This window comes from Anabrus simplex, chromosome X (genome assembly GCF_040414725.1).
Source record: "Anabrus simplex isolate iqAnaSimp1 chromosome X, ASM4041472v1, whole genome shotgun sequence".
NCBI classification, from domain to species: Eukaryota; Metazoa; Arthropoda; class Insecta; order Orthoptera; family Tettigoniidae; genus Anabrus; species Anabrus simplex.
The window spans coordinates 175,533,132-175,556,850 of NC_090279.1; the positions used below are offsets into that span (position 1 = coordinate 175,533,132).

The window sequence follows — 23,719 nt, forward strand, 5'->3', positions numbered from 1 at the left end:
AAAAGAAGTTAACAAAGAAGTAGTAAAGAAGAGGAAAAGGAGGAGGAAAGACAATTTTAAGACCCTCCTGCATATTTTCTCTTGTTCGCCAATCCTCCTTTAGAAGAAGAAGATGAAGAAGAAGACTGGTTGTTACCACGCAGACCATACAGGCTCAAACAGAATGTTTCGTAATAATAAGTTTCACATTCTTTTCAATACCACTGATTTAAAAAGACGCCGAATTTTGCCTCATTTGCTAAACTTGATGAGGAAGGCCGTAAAAAGCGAGTAATCAGGCCTCAAAAGTCTATTGGCGGAATCGGAGAAGAACAAGAGCTGACCAAGAGAAGTCTGACAAGCATGAGTCGCCTGTTCTGTGGCCACCATATCTCAATTACTTAGGTCCTGGGGTGTTTCAGTCCATTTAATAAAAACAGGCCCAACAGAAGGTAATTGACATCGGATGTCAGAATGCACCAATAATAAGAATAATTAGACACTGAAAATAAGGTTGGTTGTTCACCTGTACAGAACGGACAAAGATTAACAAAACAAACTTTTGAACACTATGCAAATAAAAAGTTAACCAGCATTTTACAAAGAAGGCGAAGAAAATTTGGAACTAATCAACATTAAAAAATAACAAATTGCAAAAAGAATTTAGGAAAGCAATATTTGATGGTAAATTTCCAGAGAAAGCCAAGAAGAAATCAGCTAGTAAATGGACGGAAGAAAGAAAACAATACCACCGAGAAAGGATGAAGACATTTTGGGAAGACAAGACCACGGAAAACCAAATATATATTATTACTTAACCTTCGTGGCAATAAATGATGTATTTATACACAGTTCTCTCCGTGAACTTCCGGCAATAATTTACAGAAGACCGGACGAGTTGACCGTGCGGTTAGGGGCGCGCAGCTATGAGCTTGCATCCGGGAGTTAGTGGGTTCGAACCCCACTGTCGGCAGCCCTGGAGATGGTTTTCTGTGGTTTCCCATTTCCACACCAGACAAATGCTGAGGCTGTATCTTAAATAAGGTCACGCCGCTTCCCGATCGTCGCCATAAGACCTATCTGTGTCGCTGCGATGTAAAGCAAATGATAACGATTTATAGAAGGTCATTTATTCTTTTTCCGGTCTCGCGGTGCGGGGATAACGTGCCTGCCTCATAACCAAAGATCCCAGGTTCAATTCCCAACAAGGTCAGGGATTTTTACCTGATTCGAGGTCCGCTCAGCCTACTTGAAGAGCGAATCTGACGGTGAGATAGCGGCCCCGGTCTAGAAAGCCAAGAATAACGCCCAAGAGAATTCGTCGTGCCGACCACACGACATCTCGTAAGGTGGTGGTGGTGATTGTTTTAAGAGGAAGTACAACTAGGCAACCATCCTCATGCAGGCCTTCGAGCCGAGCAGTGGTTGCATGGTAGGCCATGGTCCTTCGGGGCTGATGGACCATAGGGTTTGGTTTGATATATTATATTAGTGCATTTCCTATCCAGCTCCATGGCTAAATGGTTAGCGTGCTGGCATTTGGTCACAGGGGTCTCGGGTTCGATTCCCGACAGGGTCGGGAATTTTAACCATCATTGGTTAATTTCTCTGGCACGGGGGCTGGGTGTGTGTGTCGTCTTCATCGTCATTTCATCCTCATCACGACGCGTCAGGTCAGGGATTTTTACCTGGATCTGAGGGCTGGTTCGAGGTCCACTCAGCCTACGTGATTAAAATTGAGGAGCTATCTGACGGTGAGATAGCGGCCCCGGTCTAGAAAGCCAAAAATAACGGCCGAGGGGATTCGTCGTGCTGACCACACGACACCACGTAATCTGCAGGCCTTCGGGCTGAGCAGCGGTCGCTTGGTAGGCCAAGGTCCTTCAGGGCTGTAGTGCCATGGGGAAGCGGTTTCTCTACTTGCTTATACCATTTTGATACGTTTGATTTGCAGAAATTTGTGCATTCGATAAGTCGAGCGTTTATTCGTTCTTTCCAAATGGTTAAAAATTGAATTCGTCGCAGTCTCATTGTAACAGTAAGTTTAGAAATGTTTAAATATATTTCCGAATTGGGTTTGGGGTAACGCATTCTGAAACTCTATTATGAAATTTTTCCTTGATTTTCTGAATTTCATATTTTCCATAATTTAAGTACAATTACCTCGAGAAGTGCTTGACGGAATTTCATAAAATTTTGAACACAAGACACACAGATGAATATACACAAATATATTTAGAAAAATGTTACTGAACTTTAAAATTTCCGTACTTATGTAGATTACTAACAAATTTTACGTTTTCTAGCTTAAGCCATAACTTACTCAAAATATCTACCGAAAAGCAGAGGCGTATGAAAAATTAATACTTCAATAACTTTAAATAAAATTATCACAGTGGTCCTTAAACATTCACAGCAACCGTTTAGGTCATATTAAAAAAGTGTTCCATGTTTCATCGAGATATGATGCAAATTGAGAAAGGTGTGCAATCAAACACATGACTGAAAATCTGCCTGCATCTCCCCTTAAGGTTATATAGCACACACGCGAGTCCCCTCCACAAGCCACAGAGATCTTGCCTAAAGCAGACACTTGCTATCGACCACCGCCGCTCGAGGGCAGCATCCTACATACATACTAACACTTCCGCCACTACATAGGCCCATGCATCCTTCCGTCCATTCATCGCGTTCCGTCTCGCCCAGCTGATGTCCTTCCTTTCCATCTTGGCGGTGCGAGGCGTCGAGCAGGCTTGCCAAATCGGCCACTGGCACGCCGGAAATTCACTACCTAAGTCTCGTCGCAACAGGAAATGCTATCGCGAAATGAGGCAAGCAATAAATGAAATAGTTAACAGATAATCCAGAAGAACTATGAGCGAGTCATGATGCTCAAAATATGCTTAACCATCACATGGATTGTTAGAAAGAGGGTACATTCCAGTTTCCCAAAGAATCGTCGAAGGGTCTCCCTTACAAGGGCAGCAACACATTAGCGAAGGAATTATCATTAACAAAGATACAATCTGAAACACATTTACAGCAATAAACAGAAGGTATGTATACTTAACTTCCACTGAGTGGGGGCCTCACACTTCCCTTATGATTCCTGTATGATAGAATCATCAATTTTTGGATTGGTAAAAATAAATCATCACAATTTTCTGGCACAATTCCTGAATTTAGAATATTTTCTAGGCTTATGGCATCTTCCTTTTCCATCAAATGAATTCAGTCCTATTCAGTAGTATTCTGCCGGTCAAAAACCGTGAAAGAGTAAAGGAAAATATGACCTAGCATCCTTCAAATTAGAGATAGAAAAAATTTATGATGCATAATTCATCAAAATTTAATTGAAAAAATAAATTTGTTCTAAAATATGCAAGAGTAGAAAGCTTGACCAGAAGGGCTTAATTATAGTTAACAAACATACATCTTCAAACTGAAAGTATCTCTAAAATTGGGGTTTTCTAAATTGTCACACATTCCTTGATCAACACTGTACACAGGGTAATACCGAAGGTTCAGAGCATTTTACTGGGGAAGAAATGAAGAAATATTCATCTTAGTACATTATTTATTCATCAAAATAGTCTGCAGTCTTATGATTTGAACATATTTCCTCACCATTGAACCAAGCTAACTAGGAAGATTATGAAGCCTTTTGACAGCAATGAAATTACAAGTGATTTTCCTGTCCAAACACTTCAGCAGAGTCTAAACCAACTGGACGTCAGTCAACAGGCTTATTTTAGATATGGGAAAATGTTTTACACAATCCAATGCAATTTCTAGCGAAATGGCAAAATATGTATGAATTGGGACCTGACTCCATAAATAATGGCTTCTAATATCTCTGTGCATAAACAATGACCACTGGAACACTTTTCACACTACAATGCCTTAGAAAACTCCCTCCTTTTATTTCAGAAATATTGTACTTTATTTGGGAGCATTAGTAGATCAGATGCTGATTTATGAAGTTTTTCTCTGAAAGATGCTGAGGTACCCTATTTTTATACCAGGAGCTGAAACAATGTTTCATGAGATGTTTAGGGTGTTTTCAGGATAAGGATTGACTTCTATGTTTACCACTACATGAGTGTTCTCTATATCTGAATATCATCGAGGCTAAGTTTTACAAGTCCCAACCTTGAATTCCTTAGATCACATCACTAAACACAGATTTACCACTATGAACATTCTCTCAATATTCTTTAAAATATTTTCACATGTCTGCAAAGCATTTTCTCCGTCTTTTTCTGCCGCTTTTCCTACACCTGTGGGGCCATGGGTGTGAATTGCCTCGCACATGTGGATTCGGCCACGTTTTACGGTTGGATGACCTTCCTGACGCCAACCCTATGTGGAGGGATAAGCATTTCCCCTGTCTAACAGAAGAATATTAGCATATACCATGATGTAATGTTTGTTCAACTATATTTGATGTTTTATTTGTCTACTAATCCTGACAATTTCACTAAGACATATAGTCAAAGCTGCCTTGCAACTTGTTACAACCTATTTTTTTTTTTTTTTTTCTTCACAAAGTACAGCTTCACTACACTCAAAATATACACATGTCAGAATCAATTAGAACATTTGGACAATTCTACAGTAAAATTAGCCACTTGCATCTAGTCACCAACTGATCTGTTCATCTCTCCACTTTGGGTTACACTGATACCGGTTGGTGGTTTTGAATAACCTGATGTCTTTTCTTTTCTTCTTGTAACAACTTTTAGTTTTATTATCTCTTGTGCTTGTTTTGTGTCCCTATATTCCAAAAGAACTTTGAATTTTCATTTTTATTGAATTTCAAATGCAGCTGAGTGTTACTTAATATCCATTTTCTGAGGTGTGCTTTATTTAAAAGCTCCATTTTTTAAAATCAGAGTTATCAATAAATGCACCAAAATTATCACTGCAAATTTTCTGAATCATTTCCGAAATATCTTGCCATGCTGGATTTCCTGCAAAATAATAAAGCCATGATTAATAAATGATATAATAAATGGAAATAACATGTAAAATTAAGAAATAAACCCACCAGCTTTGTATGTCCAACAGCTTGCAAGCAAAATATAGAACACATTTTATGTATGTTTAAATGACAGCTTAAACTGAACAATGGTGTTTATTTTAATCCAAAGTGGAAGAACAGATATACAATATTTATTCCAGGACTGACTTAGGCAGTGGCTTTTAACAATCCAGAAGAGGAATTAAAGTAAACTTACAGATTCACTGGTACAGTTGGCCTCCTTCAGCATCTTAGGCATTTGCAGATTCACTGGTGCCAAGTTTAGATCTACTGGTTCAAGGTGACAAGAGCTTTTTGTAGAACAAACATGGTTTTCCATATTTAGTCAATTTGGAAGAATAGCCATCAAACTGTAAAACAAAAACAAAACCAAATACATAGATATGTATATCTTTTAACTGCACATAACAGAAAGCTTAATGAAAAATGTCAGAAAATCCATAACTTCTGTAAAAGAATGGCACAATCACAGCTTACAACAGAAAATATACTGAACAATAAAATTCAAACCATCTCATAGAAAGTATGATAGTTACAAAGTATTCAAAACCATTCAAGAAGTATTACATCAACCACCTGTGGGATGAGTACATTTTAAACAGAATAGCTAAAGGAAGAAAGAAACATTTGGAGTTGTCTGGAAAGTACTGAGCATTTTAAATAGGTATTGTATGCTGTTAAACAATTCCTAAATTTCTTTGTATACTCTTGTGTGACACTTGAATGTGTCTCAATTAGGATACGTCATAATCAACATACCCCACTGTCTCATAAGTTTTTATGTAGATGAGAAAACTATTCTATTATCAATATTTGATAATGATGCTGCATAAAAAGGTGGGACAAACACTGAACATACAATATGTAAAGAAAAAAAAAAGTGAAGTCAAATTTTAATTAAGCTGTTTCTTTCCAGGTATAATCTGTTGTCATACGTTTTCTTTTTCAGGTACTTTCTACAGACTGAAGAACCTAACAGTTATAAATGTGTGTTTAAAGTTACTTTAAAAGTATTTTACATTCCTTTCTGTGTTATATCAAGGTTACTAATTTCTTACCCATTATACAATGTTTTATGCGAATCGGCCATGTTTTGCAAGAGATGGATGTAAGAACGTCTACTGCAGATCAGTGTAGGTCCGGAAATGCATACTTTTACTGAACTGTCAGTCTGATCTTAGTGTACATCAACTTCTTTGCTGGAATTAAATCATATGTTTGAGCATTTTCGATAGGTACTGTATTACAATTTGTTTTTTTATTTTCTTGGGTGAGCCTCCGTGGCTCAGGCAGCAGCGCGCCGGTTTCTCACCGTTGGGTTCTGTGGTTCAAATCCCGGTCACTCCATGTGATATTTGTGCTGAACAAAGCCGAGGCAGGGCAGGATTTTCTCCGGGTACTTAGGTTTTCCCTGTCACCTTCCATTCCAGCAACACACTCCAATGTAATTTCATTTCATCTGTCAGTCATTAAGCATTGCACCAGAGGAGTGCGACAGGCTTCGGCAGCCGGCACAGTTCCTATCCTTGCCGCTAGATGGGGGCTCCATTCCATTCCTGACCCGGCTGAAAACGCAGACTGTGGATTTTCATACTGGTGTGTTAAAATGCGCATTCATGTCTTAAAACTATGTTAGAGGGCCACTCTTTGTAACTGTGGAATCGGTCAGACTTACGTTGGAAATGTTGGAAAAGTTCGGAACTAAGTCAAGGGGTCTGAATTCAAACAGATGATGGATAATTTGAACATTTCAAATAGCGTGGACAGAGATTATCATAATTCTAGTAAGATCGTTCTTGAAGATCGAGAAACAAAACCGTTTTCTTAAAATAAATTGCCCTGTATTTATGTTACATATCGTATAATCTGTTGAAAACAAACAAACACCTAGAAAATAGCAAATTATTGTGTGCACAAGGGAAGACAAGAGACAACGAAAATAATAACAAACATTTTGATATCTAAATGGTTGTGGTTCACTTTCACTTTACACTGTACATTATATACAAAAAGGTCCAAAAATTAAGACACCCAATTCCTCATTACACCTAGTTTCGACGTCAAAACGCCCTGGATTCGTTGTGGTACTGATTCCACGAGTTCCAATTCTCAACAGTGTTCCCGAAGGATGGTGCACCACGCAGACTGAATATTAGAGGGGATCGTTATTCAAATCCCGTTCAGACTCACCCCGTAAGTGCTCAAAGAGATTAAGATCGGTGAACACGTTGGCCGTCGAAGCAATGGCAGATCGCAATGGCATGCTTCTGAAACACACTATCAGCTCTGCAGCAGAGTACATTATCCTGCTGGAAATAACCGTTTCCCTCCGGAAATGCCAATCGTGTGAACGAGTGTACATACCCACCAACAAGTTGTAAATGTCTTCTGGCTTCCATACGTTTATTTATAGATAGGGAATCAATACAATGTCAATACGAGAGTCTTCACACCATTAGACTTACACCGTCCCCATCGTTCTGACCTGGACATTTACTCTGTGGGACCACTGATTCATAGTTTTCACCACATGGGCAAGAGGGAATGTAACGCTGGTTTCATCGGGCCATACAACATTTCACTGATCAACTGGCCAGTACCACGGTTCTTAGACATTACTCAATGCTGGCAGTGTGACTGCAATGCTTAAGTAACATGTTTGAATATCATTATTATTCTGCGACTCAAATATGGTGCAGAGGTATTGTAATGTATTACTACAGAATATTTTAGAACCTTTGTTGGTAACACTGGAATTAATTACAAATGCTATGGCGGAGATTTAAGGGATTTTAACCAAGCAGCACTTGTGGAAATGGAAATTTAGAAGGTGACATTTACGAGATTTCAAGATAGCGGGTTCAAACCCGGCAGAGGTAGTCGGATTTTTGAAGGGCGGAGAAAAGTCCATTCGACACTCCATGTCGTACGATGTCGGCATGTAAAAGATCTCTGGTGACACTTTTGGTGTTTACCCGACAAAATTAATTAAATCTCAGCCATAGACGCCCAAGAGAGTTTCGGTTTACTCCGTCTGCCATCTAGTGGGCCTAGAGTAAAACGGAACGTCGAAATTGACGAGCAGACAGCCAGATGGCGTCACTTGAAAAGTCTGCACACGGTAGCTGAGGCCATACGATGATGATTATTATTATTATTATTATTATTATTAGCTATACCATTGTAGCAATAGTAGTAGTAGTAGAACATTGTAAGGATAAAAAATATGTGCATCAAATGACCATCGCGTAAGCGTTCTCTTACATACATTGAAATAAGCCTCACAGTATCGCTATCGTGCAATGCAGCGGATAGTTTGCACCACGAGATGGTGCCGAGACAGTTCTTCGCACATCGCAGCAAGAAGTATTCGTATTGCGTAGCATACAGTGTAAGCAGAACTAAGGCCTCCGTTGTGAAAGTAGATGGATATGAGTGGCGGAACGCGAGAATATCACAGTTTCAGCAAGAAGCAAAAGTCAGATCATGCACGCACAAAATTCCGCTAGAAGTGTTTCTGATGATTAAGTCGAAATCGCTCATATCGCCACAATGAAAAAAACAAAAACAACGACATGTCTAAAGGCACTGTGATGCTTGAAATACGTTTGGACTCAACGGGAACTGTGCACATGGAGTTCATCTCACAAGGAGCAACTGGAAACAAGAACAGCTACAAGGAGATCCTTCGTGTCGTCTGCACGATTCAATTCGTCATAAGCGCCCGCAGGTGGTGGTGGAAATTGTCGTTTTAAGAGGAAGTAAAACTAGGTAACCATCTTGCCTGAACAATTTAAGTGGAAAGAACATGAAAATAAATTTAAAACTATTTATTAAACGGAGGAATTTGAAAAGATTATTTTAAAAATAATATGATTTTATTACGCCCAAAAGGACACATTAAACTTGAAATTTAGAACCCCTTGATTACTCCGCTTTCGCACATAAAGCGAATGACGAGTTCAGCACTATTCTCATCAGAGTGACACAGGAAGAACTGGCTGCTGTCACACAGCACCCCTGCACATCGTTACGATTGCCTAGATTTTAAGAGGAAATGGCAATACAACATTTTGCCATGCCCTCCACACTTCCCCCGCATTTCGCACCATTTTCTCTCTTTCCCCGCCTGAAAGCCAAGCTACGTGGACAAAGATTTCATCCCGCTGGCGAGATCATCACGGGCACAAGAACAGCCGTACAGGATCTTCCTACAGATTTCTTTCAGCAGTGTTTCAAACAGCTATAACAAAGTTGGCAGACGTGGATAATTGCCAACGAAGACTATTTTGAGGGAAGATGAGAAGCTATGCGTGTACGCCATGCTGCATGGATGCCAACATTCTAGGCGCAGTTCAAGAACTTACCGACTGTGTTAATAAATATACAGCAATTATAAACAGAGCTGGCTTAAAACCATCTCTGCAAATGATGGCGAGATGAAAAATAAATAAATAAATAAATAAATAAATAAATTAAATAAATAAATAAATAAATAAATAAATAAATAAATAAATAAATAAATAAATAAATAAATAAATAAATAAATAAATAAATAAATAAATGGGGTGTTTGAACACAATGTAATCCGACAGATTGTTTTTCGTTCGTTCTAAAAATGACCAAGCAGGCAAACACATCACATGGATTTCCGTAACATTTTCAAAATGTAGTATTGTTCTTTTCTACTTCAACATGATATCCTTGATGCGGACTGCGTGCCTTTATTGAATCAATGTTAGTCTACAGTGATATTATGATTGTTATTTCAAAGGGCAAGTAAACGACATTGGTAGCTTCTTGTCCAAACTGAAGAATGAAGAGTCTGGCCCCTCCTACAATATAAAAATAAATATAAATATACAAAAGACGTGATCAGGCTATGGTAATTGGGAAAATTAAATACCCCCAAGTCCCTGTTAACGTAATTCCTTTGAAGTTGTAAAATACAAGGTAATGGGTTAAAGGAGATCGAACAGAAGGAAGAACAAAAAGACAGAAACAGGGTCCAAGTAAGTGGAAGCAATCCCAGACTCAATCAAGTTTTATTAAATTAGAGTGTATTGTGTTACTTAAATTTGTGAACCTGAAGTCTGTAATTATGGCAACTGCCACCTGCTACGTGTTTCGCGCTCAGCATAATTATTATATCTTCTGAGCAATGCGAAACAACCATTTTCACAAGGGTCTGTAGTTCACTTACCTTTACATGCAGTACATAATTTACACAATTCCTCAATTAACCATTACAGGTTACTGGTTCATGCAACATTGTCCCCCAAGAAAAACAGTTCACAATGACTGAGCATTTAAAGAAATTACTTCTGTAAGCACAGAACTAGAGAAATTATGGGAGTCGCCCATTTGCAGAAGGGGACAAGTCCACATATTCAACATTTTTAGGGCGTTGCATCATCTTGTCAGTCTATCCAAGACTTACAGAAGGACGAATAACAACGTTTCAAAACATAACAAGTCCAGCTTTAAATTCACTTAGAAATGTACAATAATTTGCAGAATGGTATAAGTCCGATGTCAATTCTGATGCAGAATGCACACACCAAGGTAAGTGAGAATGCAAAATGGGACAAATCCGTCCTAGCTCACGTTTACATGGCGAAGACTAAATCTATCTTGATTTGGGACAGGTGAAGTTAGAATTTTCATGTCGTGTTTGCTGATTTAATTATCACTCTTTATTCACTCTGCTAGAGGCTGCATAGCCGAGGCGGTAAAGCCGTGCTCGGTTCACCCGGAAGGACGTGGGTTCGATTCCCCGTCAGGAAGTCGTAAAATTTAAGAAACGAGATTTCCACTTCCAGAGGTGCACATGGCCCTGAGGTTCACTCAACCTACACCAAAAATGAGTACTAGGTTAATTCCTTTACCTTCCAGCCCTCCAGGGGCCTTCATGGCCTGTACGGAGATGACTTTGCTTTTATTCACTCTGCTATTTTGTGCGGTGAAAGGAAAAAAGAAACTTCGCTTGCCATCAACATGGAAACGAAAAGAAACAGCTAAATTGAATGCAATATCTTTAGTAGTGTAGTGAATGATGCAATTTGTGGTATTTCCATTTGTGTTACTGTAACAGCGTACAAATGGGACTGCTCGTCGGAAAATAGGAGTCGAATCAGTTATGAAATCTCCGGCTTCGTATCATTTCCATTTCGCTCCCTGCAAGAGGCTTAAACTGACTATAGGTAAAATATTAGGTAATGTCCTCGTCCAAGGTGAATTAAATTATTGCCTTGATGTTGGCGTCGCCAAATCTTCATTGAAGCGTGGGATATTGTCCAGTTCTATTCAGCCTACGAAAGTTAATACCGGAGTGACCAAAGCATCTAAAAAAAATTTTAAAAATGCAGATTTACTTGCTGTACATTTTGGAGAAATCTGGGCCTCACTGCCAGAACTTTATTAATTTACGTTTGTTGTGCAAGAACCACAAAAACCACACGACGACGTAGTTGATGAACCACTTTCGATTTTGAGGAGTTTATTGAAATGAGCCTAGTGGAATTCTTTAAATCTCCAGTCACTTTACTATGAATAGGAGATCCACAAGTGTTTATGAGTAAGAGTTTAATTTTTTAACATTCTGTGTGTGACGGACCAATTATAGTGGCATTATAAGCAATTAGGGAGTATTTTGGAACAGTTAATAGAAAGTAATACCGTACTATATGTTTAATTTCAGTTTGTTCCTTAACATATAATATTGGATTATTGCATATACTGTATATTTTTGTGTACAGATGCCATAAATGTAGTTTACATTCTATATTTTAATAAGATCAGGAAAAAAGGAAACCACAGCTTGTATTTATTTATTTTCAGTTCTTTGTTTCTTACTGCTGCAATAAAGGGCAAGTCCATCAAAAAGTTGCAAAATGGGGTAATTCCAATATTATTTTTGACTTTTAGAGAAAAGTACCAATACACGATTTAGGAAATTACATTTCCTTACTGCACGTAACCTGAAAATGTATTTAGGAAGAGAAGTTTATATTAATTCCAAATTCATCAGTCAGAGGGAGATTTTTTGAGTTTTGCCAACACTTCGTTCTGAATGACTTGTCCCTGTTTCCAAATGGACGACACATGTAAGGAGTTCAAAAAGGGTTACCCTTCAAGAAATTATATAAGATGATTCATAAGGCCCTGCAAGCATTTGCTGAGTGCTGTCTATTGTGTATAACACTCCTATTTATAAACACTCGCCTGTCAGCTATAAACGATACGAAACACAAAAGGATAATCATAATTTATTATATTAATAAAATCAATATTCAGCCTACAGGGCCACCGTCAAACACTCGAGTAATCGAAACTTAATATCTTAATGGAATAACATTAATATTTTTCAAGTTTTATTAAAAACTACATGTTTCTTCGACAGATTTCACCAGTGCACGGCAACTTCAGTTTAAAAAGTAACCAATGTTTCTTCTTTATTCCTCTCACAACACGACTGTATGTACAATTACTAGAGAAAAATAACGCTGAACTGATAGCTGACGCACATATTGTGCTCTCCTTTAGGTGTTTGACCTCCACATCATGTTTGAATCAACTCAGCATAGAACACATTTTAAAGTACTGGTGGTTTGTAGGGGCAGAAATGTTTAGGCTAAACATATTTTAATGGAGTGAGAAACCCAATTATTAACACTTGCTTTTCAGTAAAAGAAGCAAAATGACCTACTAGACAGTTGCGTAGTTCCGAAAGAGTATTTATGGTACTCTCTTCCAATAAGGGATTTATGAACAAATGGTTGGCGTATGATACACCCACCCTGCGATTACTTCCGTGAAATTCCTCAGCTCAGAATCATTAAAAAAAAAACAATCACGTTTTGTTGAGCTCCTTCGTGTCACGTCATTCATCAAAAGCCATCCGGCTGCATGGCTAAATGGTTAGCGTGCTGGCCTTTGGTCACAGGGATCCCGAGTTCGATCCCCGGCTGGGTCGGGAATTTTAACCATCATTGGTGAATTTCTCGGGCACGGGGGCTGGGTGTATGTGTCGTCTTCATCATCATTTTATCCTCATCATGACGCGCAGGTCGCCTACGAGCGTCAAATCGAAAGACCTGCACCTGGCGAGTCGAACATGTCTTCGGACACTCCCGGCACTAAAAGCCATACGCCATTTAATTTCATCAAAAGCCAGCTCCATTCAAATACGGTGGAAGCTCCAAGAGAACTGGGCTGTCAACGGCCAAGCTGATTCGAACCTGCCAACCATCAAGCAATCACGTGATTCTCCCTCCCACTCGACCGTCTTGAAACCTCCTTGCAATCGTTAAATTGAATTCATAACCAGCTTTAATTTACCATATAAAACCCAGTACTTAAGTTCTTTGAAAATTATATTCCTAAACTGATACTGAAACTAAGTTTTCATTAAAGATATCAACCACGGAAAACCGTTCAGTGGTTATAGTACGATTTATATTTCTGTATTTCATAGAACATTGTGTTTAGAGGAATTCTTTCCGAGGTCCTAGAATTACGATATGAAGAACGAGCCGTCTCCCAACTGATAACTTACGGAACATGAAGGATACTTGGTGCTTTCTTACAAATTGTTGGGATATGAAAGGTTAGTTAGTCTAGTAAAAATAATGTTTCCATCAAAAAGGATCGTAAACTTTGCAACATCGCACATCGAATAATAATAAATATTTACGAATGTTTGCTACGAAGTATCTAAAATGGGTTTATTCCTCACCTGGTATACTTGGTGCAGTTGTTATTAAGATGAAAGGAGGTAAATCTGAAAATACATAACATCCACTAATACATATTTTTATTTCCACTTAGTAAAATAAGGTAAGCAAACAAATAACAGTACACAATAACTTACCTCGACATTCAACATCAACCGTAAACATACTGACGTCTTCTTCAGCATACACCACAGCCAAGGATAGGGGTGCTAAAGAATAATATTCGATGTTGCGATGTTCCCAGCAGTCATCCGTTAACCTTTTCGAGTTGTTGTATCAAAATGCGAATATTAAATGCCTCAGATAGTTCCAGTGCACAGTCACTTGGATATTATTACAGAGTTGCAATTCTCTATTAGTTCAATTGATCTATTCAAATATTTTATATCTCACAGTTCACTGCCGAAGTTCTATTTTATTATTATTATTATTATTATTATTATTATTATTATTATTATTATTATTGAATATCCAGTTACAAACCCTACTTTACCAGTAGTATATTAGGCTATAAGTTATTACATGAAAATTACATAAATGATCAAGCTATGGTCCGCGCAATGTTTACAAACCGCATGGGGCGTCAGCTGGCGGGATGACAAAAAAGAAAAATGATCCAGGAATATTTACGTAAACACTATCAAAACATCAATTTAAGTTTTCAGTTATTACACTGTGACGAGTACAAGTAGTATACATATCAAGAGAATGTGAAGTACAGAGCAAAAATGGACATCCGAACATCGGTGGGGAACGAACTCGCAGCTATCGGCTGTAAGTTTTCAGCTATTAAATCGTGTCGAGCACAAATCCATCGTTTTGATTTCTTCTTCTTTTTCTTCTTGATCGTATCCCCAAATTACTTGGGGTCAACACTTGAGCTAGATTTTGGGTATGTCATTTTTACGGCCAGATGCCCTTCCTGACGCCAACTCTTCGACGTAACTTATTGGCAATGAATTGTACCTCCAACTTTTCAACACAACAGACATATTGACGAATTTTACCTTAGCAAACCTATAGTTATTTTTGCGATCTGGTAAAAACTTATCGCTGCTGTTGGTGTCCTTGGTAATTCAGTAAAAAGGGGCACTCAAAACGAGGTTATTACACTCACTTCCCCGATTTCTTCATTAGCAACATCATGTAGAACAATAACTTATAATATTACCCACATCTTATCAATTATTTTCTTCGTCTCCAACATGATTTACCAGATATTCACCTGCGATATCATCCGATATTACGTTAATTTAGATATTATGTTTATGGATAGTAGACTTCTAATAATATAATCTGAGAAATGGTTTCTTCGATTTAAAAATGAAAATAGAGCAAGGTGCAAAAGATACAGCCCCTGCATTTGCCTGGTGCGAAAATCGGAAACCACGGAAAAACATCTTCAGGGCTGCCGACTGTGGGGTTCGAACCCACTATCTCCCGAATGCAATCTCACAGCTGCGCGCTCCTAACCGCCCGGCCAACTCGCTCGGAACAAAGAAAATACACAGCTACTTAATCAAGAGCGTGGAAGAAATCAAGGAGAAAAAGGTGGTTAGCTTCAGTAAAAGGAAATAACAAATGGTAAGAAAGACATGATTAGTCCGGCAGCAGTTGTCTTACTCGCCCGTAAATTTGCCGAGAAGAGGCAAGTTCCTAGGAGTGGAGTTGAACGAAGTCAGGTAATGCAGGAAATATTAATTAGGAAATTAAGTCTTAAAAGAAGTAGATGAACATTGTTACTTGGGTAGTAAAATAACTAACGATGGCAGAAGGACGACATAAAATGCAGACTAGCACAAACAAGGGCGGCCTTTCTTAAGAAAAGAAATTTGGTCCCTTCAAATATTGATATAGGAATTAGAATTTTTTTTTTTTTAAGACTTTCGTCTGAAGCCTGGCAATGTATGGAAGTGAAACATGGACGATAACTAGCTCAGAAAGAAAGAGAAGCTTTTAAAATATGGTGTTACAGAAGAATGCTGAAGGTGAGATGAATAGATCGAATCACGAATGAAGGGAAAGAGTCGAATTGGTGAGAGGAGATTGGTTCGGCTAAATTTGACGAGAAGAAGAGATAAAATGATAGGACACATCTTATGACACCCAGTTATTGGCTTTTCGTCCCAGTAACTACTTGCACGGTTTTCGGAGACGCCGAGGTGCCGGAATGTAGTCCCGCAGGAGTTCTTTTACGTGCCAGTAAATCTACCGACACGAGGCTGACGTATTTGAGCATCTTCAAATACCACCGGACTGGGCCCGGATCGAACCTGCCAAGTTGGGGCCAGAAGGCCAGCGCCTCAACCGTCTGAGCCACTCAGCCCGGCCGAAGTAAGAACGATAGGGGTAGACCAAGGTATGAATCTGACAAGCAGATTAGAGCAGATGTAGGATGCAGCAGTTACATAGAAATGCAAAGGTTAACACAGTATAGGGTGGCATGGAGTGCTGCATCAAACCAGTCTATGGACTGATGACTCGAACAAGTATTTAAGCAGAAATATATATAAATGTTTATACATACTATTTTTAACTCAAAATTAGTTTCGGCGGGCTGAAGAAGCTAACATTTATAAGTTTATTAAGATTAACACAAACTCCAGTCCCCGAGCAAGACGGATTAATCATATGCGGCTAAAATTCCTAGCCCGACCGGAAATCGAAACCCAGACCCTCTGAATCGAAGGCTGCTGCGGTATTCAGCCAAGGTGCCGGACGCATTGTGTATAGTCATCATACCGAACTACAACCCATATTACAATAAATGGGACGCTGCTACTACGCACAAAAATAAGCTTGTTGTACCACACTCTTGTAGAGCAAAGAGGTCGACCGAACTGATCGAGAAGGACGGCTATCTAACTGAAAATATCTCGTCGGAACGTTTTGAAAAGGCGCCAATTTTCAGAACAAAAGTTATTCACCGCGTAAAAGATACAACTCACATCCTATAGCCAAGGGGTGTAGGCAGGGCAGGTTCTATCGTGTGCACAATGCTTTCTCTATCACAGGCAAAACAATGGTCACGACAGCACAGCTCAATGCGCCACAAGAAGCAAACGACAATTACAATAACATTCAATATTTTATAACACAGAGTTCAGCACTGTAATAGCAACTATGGCAATGTTAATCAACTATCTTTGTTTCACGATCACTTTACAGCGTTGGGTATCTTCAGACATTAACTGGGGAGCACACGCTCTATATACATCATACATTACAGTATTTCAGTAGTATAGATCCCTTTTGCGGCGCTCACAATTAACCGATCGCGGCAAATGAGCATTCAAAAGAAAGAGAATCGACATTACCAGTCACGAATTGCACTCTAATTTCATAAGTATCGATAATTTCTTTAAAAAATAACTTCAAAAAATGTACGAAGTGTGCGATTTGCAAATACTGCTGCTGTAGGAAAGTACGCGCCATCATTGGTGTCCACTTATTTGGCCGCTGGGACGCCTGTTTTATGTCGTCATAACATGCTGTAATTATCAGTTGTCTATTCCTATAAACTATTAAACGTTAATTCTTTTCAGGTTTTTCTTGTCATTTCGCAGGGACTCGTGCGAGAAATCTCACCTGTTCATAAACCACACTTTCCCGAGTAGGTTTATACTTGAGGGATAAGTAAGGATTATAAGGCATACTCCAGCGCGATTATCTACTTCATGGGAGCCTACAATAATTGAACGTCCATTTTCTTTCCTTCGGTACATGGGGTAACCTTTCATTGAGAAAGTCTTGGTATATTTACCATTGGTATATTTACCATCTTGCATGCAAGGACTGTTAGTGTTGAACGTTCCGCATGGTCCATGTACCGTGCATTGCTGTATAATATTGTATAACCGAGGACACTGTTCAAAAAAGTTGTACTGGAAGACTGCATTGTCACTTCCAATGTTGTATTTAAGGAGGTGCTGTAAATATAGACATAAAAATTGTAAATAGTGTTCTATAATCATTTGCTTGAAAAAAAAAACCTATTTCCTTAAGTCTCTCATTATAAAACTATTCGGGAAAGTGTTCAAGTTTAAGGATAGCCAGTGTGTGCACTAGGCTATATATTATTTGATTATACAGAGGCGTAGCAGTATTACGAGGGGGGGGGGTGTCAAATAGGAAATGAGACTTCCTCCGTTAATGTTAGCTGTATTAAAAAATGCACATAATGTATGTCGAACCCTTGTCTCGTTCCTCCACGGAGTCGACTATGAAGCGAGATGAGCGAGTTTTTATGGTCGTGTGCCTTTCCTGACATCCACGTCATCATAAGAGGAATTAATGACATGAGATGAAATGAATGACGCGAGAAAGCGAAACCCCGTGCCGGCACATAGCCTACTCTTGTCGAAAAGCACCAAGAGGTCTGCTCAAAACTTTACGTCTCCATCCGACGGACGAATCACCATCAACAGCGTCACATACCCTCACTCCAAATGAGCACTGCTGAGAGGTTTGGATTTAATTCAGGCTTTTGGTACGCAGTCTACTATTTAGAAATTGTATACCACCAATTCTCCTACCCTGCCGGCCATCATTCTGATAATTTTTTCGACCAACAGGACTCGAACCGGCTAACCACAGTGTCAGACCGTATAGACTTCGTGGCCACCAGGCGGGCTTTATAATGAAAATAAAATGTTGTGAAAAACACAATTTCCGATCTCAATGATCCATGCGTTTTTACCGTATGGAATAACAACGGAGATATTCACGATTATTAGATTTTTTTTTTTTTTTTTTTTTTTTTTTTTTTTTTTTTTTTTTTTTAGGAACTTCCAAATGTCTCCAGAAATAACGTTCTATCCAGAAGGGAGAATATGGCGGGTAAAAAAAAAAAAAAAAATAGGCATCTCAATTTGGACCCACCTGGTCGACAATAATATTACAATGACCGACTGCTGTTCAACTGACACAGTTGTAAAAACTGACCCGTCAACGATCGGACAGAACACGCAGCTTGATGTTTTAAAAAAGTGCATATACCTGCTCATTACTGTGACTCAAAAAAGTTATCACCAACACGTTACCACTCAAGAAAACAACGCCTGCTTAAAGTCACTGTATGTAATATGTGAAGAAGAAACTTAACAACACCATAGTAATGTTGCAAATTCTACACGTTTGTTCGGCATCACTGACTCGCTGTTTGTAGGTAAGGCATGAGTGCTATATAACTTTCTAAAATTCACCTGGTTTTCAACATTTTCTGCTATTGTTTCTTAAGCCTTGGTTTCTACACCCAAATTGTACACCACACCACGTAAGTACCAGGTACGGGCAATATCATCACGAGTCTCCAACTGAAAACAAAGAGAGTTTGTGTAGCATCCTAACCAAAGCCACGTATTACGCTTCACAAACAAGACCGACCTATTGTTCCAAAGAAATCCAGTACAAGATGCCACGACAGTAAACAAAACAAAACTATTATGGTATCTATACTCTTATCCTAGTTTAACTCCCAATCGTCTACATCAAACTACAATGTTCGGCTTCATCAATAATAATAATAATAATAATAATAATAATAATAATAATAATAATAATCTGGCAATTTAGGAATTGAGGCCTGGCGGTACAGTTGGGTGGACATATAGATATAGACACTAATTTTCGCTTAATTTCATCTCTTAAACTTAGCAGACAGGTTTAAGAGCATTTCACATTTTCTCGATGAGAAAGTTAAGTGTTGTCGGAAAGGGCATCCGTCGTAAAACACCGACAAAGACAAAACATTAACTTGGTGGTTCCAGTGACCCTAAAAATAGCTTAAGAAAGAAAGCTGATTCTATCAGCAGCGCTCACATCGTTGTAGTTATGCCAATCATACCTCCAATGTACACAGCAATAGTATGAAGAAGATAACCTCATCGCAAAACAAAAATTTAATGACTTGTAAACTCCAACACCAAATTTTAAACACTCCAATTTTATACATAATATGCAAAATTTAAGTTTCAATAAAGCTCTTAGCCCAAATCCCCCCTGCATCTCCTTCACCACGTCAAACGAACCTAACCTATATCCCCACTCCATCAAACCTCCAAACCCACCGAATCTCCTGGCCAGAGAGATGACGTTACCTTGTAGATGGCCCGCCCCTCCCCTAAGGGGAAGGGAATGAAAACCTTTTCTAGGTACTTACGAACAACGAACTTTTGCCAATTACACCAATGTTTTCTTTACAGTTTTTCTTGAATGGTCTGCGTGCGCCCTGCTGAGAGAGAGAGAGAGAGAGAGAGAGAAAAAAATCATTGGCCTAACACGTTATTGGAGTTTAGCAGACAGTCCCTCAAGTGGGGTCGCTGTCTGGTGCGACAACATTGGCTCACTTGTTGGGGATGTTTATACTGTGCGGTGGTTGGTAACAAAAATCTGTGTTTGACTTCTGGGAATGACGTCATATTACATTATATTTCATTCACACGGCAGTGGTAGTAACCTTACCAGGTATGGAAAATGTTGTAACCAAGGTTGAAGTTTACAGAACACAACTTTATTTTGCTTCACTTTATGATATTTACACAAATAACTGAAATTTATTTTGAAGCAAAAAGGAATATTGAATCTTGAGAAAAGTCTGTCTTTATACAATATGTACAGGTTTGCAGTCTTTATATACACTTCTATCTTGAAAAGATAGTCTTTGTGAATTGACACGTTGATAGTCGAGAACTATCTGGCACACTAACATAAATGTTCATGAGAGTCCTTGTTTGTTGAAGTGCCTGAATTCCTAAAAAGCAAGTTCAATTGATTGAAGAAATTCCACCTAGCGAAACTAAGGGAGCTTGCATAAGTTAGGGAATGAAAATGGCTTGTAAAAGAATTACGGAACATAGGCAGCGGAAACAGGTAAGGGAGCGGTGACCAGAGGTGAGACCTCGTACTGCCAGAAATTCAGTCCACCTGGTCGAAGCACATTTTCAAGAGGAGTAGCCTCCGTGCTCGACGTAGGGTGTATTCTGGAGCTGGACACCGGGGCAAGTGGGCAAGTGAGCAGGAAGGGAGCTCCTATTTATAGTACACTCGATGGTCAGGCACGCGCACTGAGGGCTGCGCGTCGAAGCTAGCAGAATGATACACAGGCGCGCGTGCAGCTGGCTGGCGGCGCGAGAAGGGAGCGCCGGACATACAACACCCTCCCCTCCTAAATACGCCGGTACGGCGTGAAACGGCGGCGGCGCTGGCGGCGACTGCGATGCTGGGGCGGAGCTGCTGATATCTCTGTTGTATTGTCCGGAGCTGGAACTGGGCGGAGTGGCGCTGTCTCGTCCTGAAAGGAACCCATTGTTATTAAATGATCTAAAGCGCGTTCAGCAATAGATTTATCTGGTTTAGCAATAGCATCAATGGCTGGACAGGGGCGGTAGCGCAGACGTATCTGATCTTGATGGCGGCAGATACGTTTCTCCGTAGTCTGTATCTCGTAGAGACGATGACCCAAAGATCTGCAGATGACTCCAGGTATCCAGAGTGGGTTGGATTTGAATGTCCTGGTGTAGACCTTGTCGTTGAGGGAGAACTTCGTTGGTGAGGTCTTATGCTGGGCCGGAAGAGGCTGTAACAGAGAAAGTAAAGTTCTGTGAGGTCGTCCATGGAGCTTCTGTGCAGGAGTGACATTATCAGCGCCGGGTAGAGTTCTGTAGTTGTTTAAGAGTTGGAGTAAGGCTTGGTCTTTAGTTAAGCCTGAAGAGACAGCTTTCTTCATACTTCTTTTAAATGTTTGTACGAAGCGTTCAGCTTCACCATTAGATTGAGGGTGAAAAGGTGGTGCTAGGATATGACGAATGCCATTATGTGTACAAAAGTTCTGAAAAGCAGTAGCTGTAAATTGAGGTCCGTTGTCCGAAATGAGTACTTGCGGTAAACCTTCTGTAGTAAAGATTTTCTGGAGAGCACGAATGGTAGCTTCGGTTGTAGTAGTCGAATGCATATCCACGACATATGGAAAGTTTGACAGTGAATCGATGACTATTAACCACATGGAATTGAGGAAAGGACCTGCGAAATCGATGTGAACTCGTTCCCATGGAGTAGTAGCAGGAGGCCATGAAGCAAGATCAGAAGACGGGGCGTTCTGATGCGTTTAACATTGCTCACAATGACGTATTAGCTTTTCGATGGCGGCATCAATACCGGGCCAGTAGCAGTGTTGACGGGCGAGTTGCTTTGTTCTGGAGATACCCCAATGGCTTTGGTGTAATAACTCGAGAACTCGTTTCTGTAGGCTAAGTGGGATAACCACTCGGAAGATGGTGCCTGCTTCTAGTAGTACAACTCCGGCACGAGTCGTGAGACGATGCTGCATACGATGATAAGGTGCCAGGTGGGCAGGAAGTGTGCTCTGAAGAGGCCAACCGTTGCGGATGTAAGTACGTACAGTAGCAAGTGTACTGTCCTTATCCGTAGCTTTAGCTATGCAGGTAGCATCAATAGGAAAACTGGATACAGTATCTTCAAGTTCTATGTCCAACTGAAGACATTCAGATTCTTGAGAATCGAAGGCAGTATCAGGACCAACGGGTAAGCGGGAGAGGGCATCAGCATTACAATGCTGGGATGTGGCTCGATATACAATCTGATAGGAATAATCAGAAAGGAACATGGACCATCTTTGAAGCTTTCTGAGGGAATTCTCTGGGATCTTATTACCAGGATGGAATAAGTGTACGAGAGGCTTATGATCGGTAATGATCAGGAAATGGTTGCCATAAAGATATTCATTGAAACGGCGAATACCAAAGATGATGGCTAAAGCTTCTTTCTCTATCTGTGAGTATCGACGTTGATGGTCATTAAGTGTTTTCGAAGCGAAGGCGATGGGGCGTTCTTGTCCATGACGATCCTTCTGTGAGAGAACGGCACCGACACCATAGTCTGAAGCGTCAGTAGCTAGCGTGATGATCTTGTCGGGCTGAAAATGAGTGAGTTGTATAGCTTGAATTAAGGCGTTGTTGATTGTTTTCCATGCCTGTTGGCATTGCGGAGTCCACTGAAACTGAACACCTTTTTTACGTAGAGCGTTTAATGGAGCTGCCACTGTAGCGAAGCGTGGAATGAACTTATTATAATAGTTCGCTTTGCCTATGAAGGACTGAAGCTGCTTGAGGTTCTGAGGTGCTGGCATGTTTACTATCGCGGAGACATTCTGTATACTAGGACGAATTCCATTCTTATCAAGTATATGTCCGAGGTAGTGAACTTGAGGCTGAAAGAAGGTACATTTAGCGAGATTCGCTCGTAGGCCATTGTCTTTCAATTTCTGGAGAAGAAGGCGGAGATTGGTGAGATGTTCCTGATGATCTTTTCCAGTAACAATAATATCATCCAGGTAGTTAGCACAACCGGGAATTGAGGCGGTGAGTTGAGCCAAATAGCGCTGAAAAATAGCCGCTGAGGATGACACACCGAATGGGAGCCGCTGGAGCTGTAGCAGTCCTAGAGGAGTGTTGAGTGTGAGAAATTTCTTAGATTCTTCGTCTAAAAGTAGCTGGAGATATGCTTCTTTAAGATCAACTCGAGAGAAGAATTGTCCACCAGAGAGACGACGGAATAAGTCTTCTGGACGTGGAATAGGAAAGATATCGGTTTCGAGTTGTGCGTTGACTGTAGATCGAAAATCGCCACAAAGTCGAACATTACCATCAGGTTTCTTGATTACCACGAGTGGAGTAGCCCATTGACTAGAAGTAACTGGTACTACAATTCCAGTTTGTATCCATCTTTCTAATTCTTTCGTGACCTGGTCTTGAAGTGCTAGGGGTACTGGACGTGCTTTGAGGAAGCGAGGCTTAGCTCCGGATTTCAGCTGTATGTGAGCTGTATAGTCTTTTGCTGTTCCGAGCTGAGAGTCGAAGACTTCAGGAAACTGCGCTAGGAGAGCGGTAACGTCAGAAGTAGGATGCAATGTAGATACGACGTTAATGTTGTCATGTATCTGGAA

General features: G+C 39.9%; 1 long non-coding RNA gene across 1 annotated transcript in view; it reads right to left on the minus strand.

Moving 5' to 3' along the window:
- Positions 1-3,538: 3,538 nt before the first annotated feature.
- Positions 3,539-23,719, minus strand: part of LOC136886139 (uncharacterized) — an 84,155-nt gene continuing 63,974 nt past the window's right edge. Inside the window, exons 2-3 of the long non-coding RNA XR_010861710.2 lie at positions 5,220-5,373; positions 3,539-4,952 (exon numbers count right to left, since the gene is read on the minus strand). This is a non-coding gene — a long non-coding RNA (uncharacterized lncRNA). The remainder of the gene's footprint in view (positions 4,953-5,219; positions 5,374-23,719) is intronic.